This window comes from Lucilia sericata, unplaced genomic scaffold (assembly GCF_015586225.1).
Source record: "Lucilia sericata isolate MDLA Ls3-8-SP2 unplaced genomic scaffold, ASM1558622v1 Contig004728F_arrow, whole genome shotgun sequence".
Lineage (NCBI taxonomy): Eukaryota > Metazoa > Arthropoda > Insecta > Diptera > Calliphoridae > Lucilia > Lucilia sericata.
Genome location: NW_023997330.1, coordinates 6,222 through 12,500, shown reverse-complemented (window position 1 = coordinate 12,500; position 6,279 = coordinate 6,222). Strand labels below are relative to the sequence as shown.

Here is a 6,279-nt window from a genome sequence, read left to right as displayed (position 1 = left end):
AATACAAATATAATACATAGGAACACATAATAATGCGATTATAATATATTAAAATACATTATAATGACATTATAATGTATACAAATAATTATAATGCGTTTATAATGTACAGAAATAAATTATAATACCATTATAATGTATGATATTATACTAAATACGATTATAAAGTACAGAAATACATTATAATGATATTATAATGTACTAAAGTACATAATAGTGGGATTATAATTTATGCAAATACATTATAATGCGATTATAATGTAGAAAAGTACATTATATTGTGATTATAATGTATAAAAATACATTATAATGCCATTATAATGTATAATATTACATTATAATGCCATTATAATGTATAATATTACATTATAATACGATTATAATAACATGATATTAAAATGTTGTTATCAAAGAGACTGTAAACTGCCACTCAAACTAAAACTGTCAAAAAAATCAACATTCTACTAAATTTTATCTAATTTTTTTCATTAATTTACAATCTCCCCAGAAAAAAGAATACATGTTTGTCCATTAACTCCTTTTATAGACAATTAATTATGAAACATTTTAAGTTTCTCTAATGATTTATTATATGACAACAAATGCCTTTTTCAGACAAATAATTATGAAGTCTAGAAAAAAATTGTTCCACAAAAAATAATAATTGCACTTAAAATAAACGACCATAAATAATATTTAGAAAAAATCTCTAAAATATTTAGTTATAAAAATAATAAATAACATTAATATTTTTTGCAATTGATTTGTGAAGAAAAAAATGCACAATTTAATTAGAAAAAAATAAGATTTTTTTTGAAGCAATTTTAACAAAATTACAAAAAGCAGCCTTATTTTTTACACACAAAATAAAATAATAAAACCAAGTCAAGGTCTAGAGGCCATTTTAGGTTAAAATTGTTATTTAGCTATTAAGCAAAACAATAAAAACTTGTTTAACTGAGAAAAAATTCTAACAAATGTTTTAAAAAAACTAACATATTTTCTTAACAAAAAAACCTGTTACAAATATTTATAAAACGCTAAAAAAAAACTAACATAAATAATATTAATTATTAGCTAAAAACTATAAATATAAAAGTGTACAAATGTTTAGTAAAACATAAGAATTTTTATAAATTTTTAATAAAATTTAAATAAATTTTATAAGAAAAACAAAAAATCAAACAAAAACTCACCATTTTCAGAACAGTTTTTAAACCAGTCCCAACGATCTATCCACACTTTTTAATTCATAACTTTATTTTCATTTACCACATACATTTTTTTAAAATTTTTTTTGTAAATAGCCACCACTTAACTCCAATTTTTTGTTTAAATTTTTTGTCCAAAATAAGAAGCTACTACTCTATAAATATAGATTTTTTTTTAAATTACTAACAAACTAAACCATATTTTTTTTTAAATTTCAAAAATTTATATTAAATAAAAAACTATTGAACAGATTTAAAATATTTTTAAGAAATTTGTTTAAAACAATTTTATTTTTGTAATGTTCAACAATCAAACACGATCAACAACCACATACAAAATTCCTTAAAAGCAATATTTTATTAATATTTTATTATTTATCTTGATAATTGTCATAAGTTTAAAAATATAAGATATTTTAAAGTAAAAACTTAAATTTAAAACTCCAGCTCTGCAGTCTGAGACTTATAAAGGCCAGTATAGGAACCAATCAGCATACACAAACGCACAAAAACTCGCAAGAAACTTTTTCGCCTTTCAGTAAAACAGAAACTGAATAAGAACAAGCTTATAATAATTAAGAAACTCGGCATATCAACAGATTAGACTACTCAATATGTCTGACGGTGGAATAGTCTATAGTTTAGACTATGGCCTAGTCTATAGTTTAGACTATGGCCTAGTCTATAGTTTAGACTATGGACTAGTCTATAGTTTAGACTATGGACTAGTATATACATAGGTAAGACTATGGACTAGTCAATAGTGTAGACTTGAATTAGTCTATAGTTTAGTCGACTAGTCTATAGTTTAGACTATGGACTAGTTTATAGTTTATACTATGGACTAGTTTATAGTTTATACTATGGGCTAGTCTATAGTTTAGACTATGGACTAGTCTATAGTTTTGACTATGTACTAGTTTATAGTTTAGACTATGGACTAGTCTATAATTTTGACTATGGACTAGTCTATAGTTTTGACTATGGACTAGTTAAAAGTTTAGACCATGGACTAGTTTATAGTTTAGACTATGGACTAGTCTATAGTTTAGACTATGGACTAATTTATATATAAGACAATAAACAAGTCTATAGTTTAGACTACGGACTAGTCTATAGTTTGGACTATGGACTAGTCTATAGTTTAGACTATGGACTAGTCTATAGTTTAGACTATGTACTAGTCTATAGTTTAGACTTCGGACTAGTCTATAGTTTGGACTATGGACTATTCTATAGTTTAGACTATGGACTAGTCTATAGTTTAGACTATAGACTAGTCTATAGTTTCGACTAAGGACTAGTCGATAGATCTGATGATGGCCTAGTCTATTAGACCAGGGACTAGTCTATAGTTTAGACTATGGACTAGTCTATAGTTTAGACTATGGACTAGCCTGTAAATTAGACTATGAACTAGTCTATAGTTTAGACTACGGACTAGTCTATAATTCAGATTATGGACAAGTTTATAGTTTGGACTATGGTCTAGTCTATAGTTTAGACTATGGACTAGTCCATAGTTCAGACTATAGACTAATCTATAGTTTAGACTATGGACTAGTCTCTAGATTAGACTAATGACTAATATATACATTAGATAAAGGACTAGTCTATAGATTAGACTTAGACAATAGTTCAGACTATAGACTGAACTATAGATCGGACTATGGAACAGACTATGGAATAATCGTAAGATTAGACTATGACCTAGTCCATAGATTAGACTATAAAATAGTCTGTAGGTAAGACTATAAACTAGTCTATAGATTAGAATATGAACTAGTCTACAGATTATATGGACTAGTCTATAGTTTAGACTATGGACTAGAGCTTACTAGCCTATAGTTTAGACTATGGACTAGTCTATAGTGTAGACTATGGATAGATCTGATGATGGTCCATAGATTAGACTATAAAATAGTCTATAGGTAAGACTATAAACTAGTCTATAGATTAGAATATGAACTAGTCTATAGATTAGACTATGAACTAGAGTATAGATTATATGGACTAGTCTATAGTTTAGACTATAGTTTAGTCTATAGTTTAGACTATGGACTAGTCTATAGTTTGGACTATGGAATTGTCTATAGTTTTGACCATGGACTAGTCCATAGATTCGACTATGGACTAGTCTGTAGTTTGGACTATGGACTAGTCTATCGTTTAGACTATGGACTAGTCCATAGATTAGACTAGGGACTAGTCTATAGTTTAGACTATGATCTATTGCAAAGTTTAGAGTGTGGACTAGTCTATAGATTATACTATGGACTAGTCTATAGATTAGACTATGAACTAGTCTATAGATTAGACTATGAACTAATCTATAGAGAAGACTTTGAAATAGTCTGAAGACTGGACTATGGACTAGTCTATAGCTCAGACCATGGACTAGTCAATAGATCAGACCATGAAATAGTCTAAAGACTAGTCTATAGATCAGACCATGGACTAGATAGATTATAAAATAGCCTATAGGTAAAACTATAAACTAGTCTATAGATCAGAATATGGACTAGTCTATATATTAGATAGTGTACAAGTCTATAGATTAGACTATGCGCTAGTTGATAGATGAAACTATGGTCAATAGATTAGATCACGGACTAGATTAGACTGTGGACTAGTCTACAGATTAGTATATAGTTTAGTCTATGGACTAGTCTATATATTAGACTATGAACTAGTCTATAGATTGGGCTATGAACTGGTCTATAGATTAGACTATGAACTAGTCTATAGCTCAGACAATGGACTAGTCTATAGATTAGACGAAGGACTAGTCTTATAGACTTGTTTGTAGATTAGATTACAGACTGGTCTTTAGCGTAAACTATGGACTAGTCTATAGCTCAGAATCAATTGTATTTCTATAGTAAATTTCTAAACTTATGACAATTATTAAGATTTTTTTAAAGAAAAAAAAAACGCGTTTTTTGGAATAATCTTTTTTAACACACAAAAAATTCAAAAACTTGTTAAAGGAACACACTGCTATTACCATCTGTTCAATAGTTAGAGAGAAAGGGTTTTAAAACCGTTAACTTTTATACTAACGCCTTGAGAACAAAACAAAAAAATATGGATTAGAGAGAGTGACAATAAAAGCTCGATTTGTTAGCAATTCGCAGTAGAGTAGTAGTAGTAGTAGTAAGTAAAAAGCATTTCAAAAAAGCCATTTTTTCACAAACAACGCTCTAGTTAAAAAGGGTCCGTATTCTTAAAATAGAAGTAGACCAAAACCCAGTGATAGTTTTAGTACAATTAAGCCTTTTTAAGGTAATTTTCAAAATGCTACTACTAGTGGTGGCTAAAGTAGACGACGACTTTGTTGTTGCAGAGCAATTGTAGTTTCTCTTTTAACAGCCTTGGCCTTAGTAGTCGTGTTGGTCTTCGTCGCTGTCGTCGTTGTAGTTGTGCTGGTGGTGGTGGTGGTTGTATACGACGTTGTGGCAACACCTTTAACCCTGCATACAGACAATTAAGCGAGAGAGAGAGAGAAAGAGAGAATTGTTTTTTGTTTTTAATACTATTATTTTTTTGTTTAAATTTGTTTTTTTTTTTTAATTTTACTTTAATTTTATTTATTTTTGGCTTGTGTTTTCTTGTTGGGTTTAAGAGTTTGGGTCATTATTTCATATATATATTTATATAATTTAATTTCTGAGAGGTTTTTGAATTTTTTGAATATTGTTTTGAATATTTTTTTTTTATAAATTAACGATTATTTGTGTTATTTTTTTGAAAAGAGCTTTTGCAAAACCGTTTGTTTTTTTTAAAAAGGTGCGTATTTTTCAATAATTTTTTCTCAAATTTTTTTTTTGTAAAAATTTATATAGAATATATAATTATTTATAATATATATATAAGAGTATAGTTACAAAAAAAAAACATTATATATCTTAATAGAGAATTAGTTGCATATATTGTTGTTGTAGTTGTTGATGTGGTTGTTGTTGTTGTAGTTGGTTTTCAGTTAAATATTTTTTTATAATAAAAAAAAACAAATTTTCTATAATTTTTATAAAGTTTCTTTCATAAATCTAGTTTTTTTTTAGCTAAAACGTTTTAAAAATGGTAGTAGTAGTGGCAGTAAAAGAGTGGCTTCTGGGTTGTTTATTTTAGTAGTGGTAGTAGTAGTTTATTTAGTAGTAGTAGTAGTTTTACTTATTTGTTTTAAAAAAAGATAGTAAATAATAATTGCTGTTTCTATTTCTTACAAAATGTTATGTATTGCATATTTTTATAAATTTATTCCATTATTTTGTTGTTGTTGTTATAGCTGTTGTTGTTGTAGTAAAAGTAGTTTTTTCTTGTAATTGTTAGTTTTGTAATAATTATATTGTTGTTAATGCTAGTAATTATTTAATCAAGTTATTTTTTGTTATCTCTTGTTGTTGTAATTTACAGGTGGCTTTAAGCTGCTTTTTTAAAAGTTTATTTTGTTGTTGTGTTGAACTGGAGTTAAGTGCTGATTTTCAAAATGTGTTTCATGAGACTGTTATGTTAAAAAGTTTCTTTGTTTGTTTTCATAGATCGATCATCAGGATTTTTTTCAAGAGTTTTTTATACAAAATGTTAATAAAGATACTTACAAAAATGCTGGGAAATTATTCAATTAAACAGTTAAGATTTACAGGAAATTACTAGAGGCTACAAACATGCAACAAACACATTTAATAAAAAATCTTTAAAGAAAATTCACAAAAAGTAAAATAATAATTTAAAACATCAAAAAATATACTATAGTCAGAACTATAGTCTAGTCCATTGTCTGAACTATAGTTTAGTTTACAGTCTGGAATATAGGATGTAAAGCAGTCTAGTCAGTCAGTTAGTCTATATTCTGGCCAATATATATTTTGGTCTATAGTATGGACTAGACTATAGTTTGGACTGTAGTCTCTATAGTCTGGGCTATAGCCTAGTCTATAATCTGGACTACTATCTGGTATGTAGCCTAAACTATAGCTTAGTCAATAGTCTGTACTATAGTTGAGTCTAAAGTCTGGATTATAGTCTAGTTTAAAGTCTGAATCATAGTCTAGCCCATAACCCGGTC

The 6,279-nt window shown here is 27.4% G+C and overlaps 1 long non-coding RNA gene across 1 annotated transcript in view; it reads right to left on the bottom strand.

The window, feature by feature from the left end:
- The window catches only part of LOC119615275, a 10,202-nt gene extending 5,372 nt beyond the window's left edge, over positions 1–4,830 (bottom strand). Inside the window, exons 1-2 of the long non-coding RNA XR_005232395.1 lie at positions 4,275–4,830; positions 1,197–1,366 (exon numbers count right to left, since the gene is read on the bottom strand). This is a non-coding gene — a long non-coding RNA (uncharacterized LOC119615275). The remainder of the gene's footprint in view (positions 1–1,196; positions 1,367–4,274) is intronic.
- Between the last annotated feature and the right edge of the window lie 1,449 nt (positions 4,831–6,279).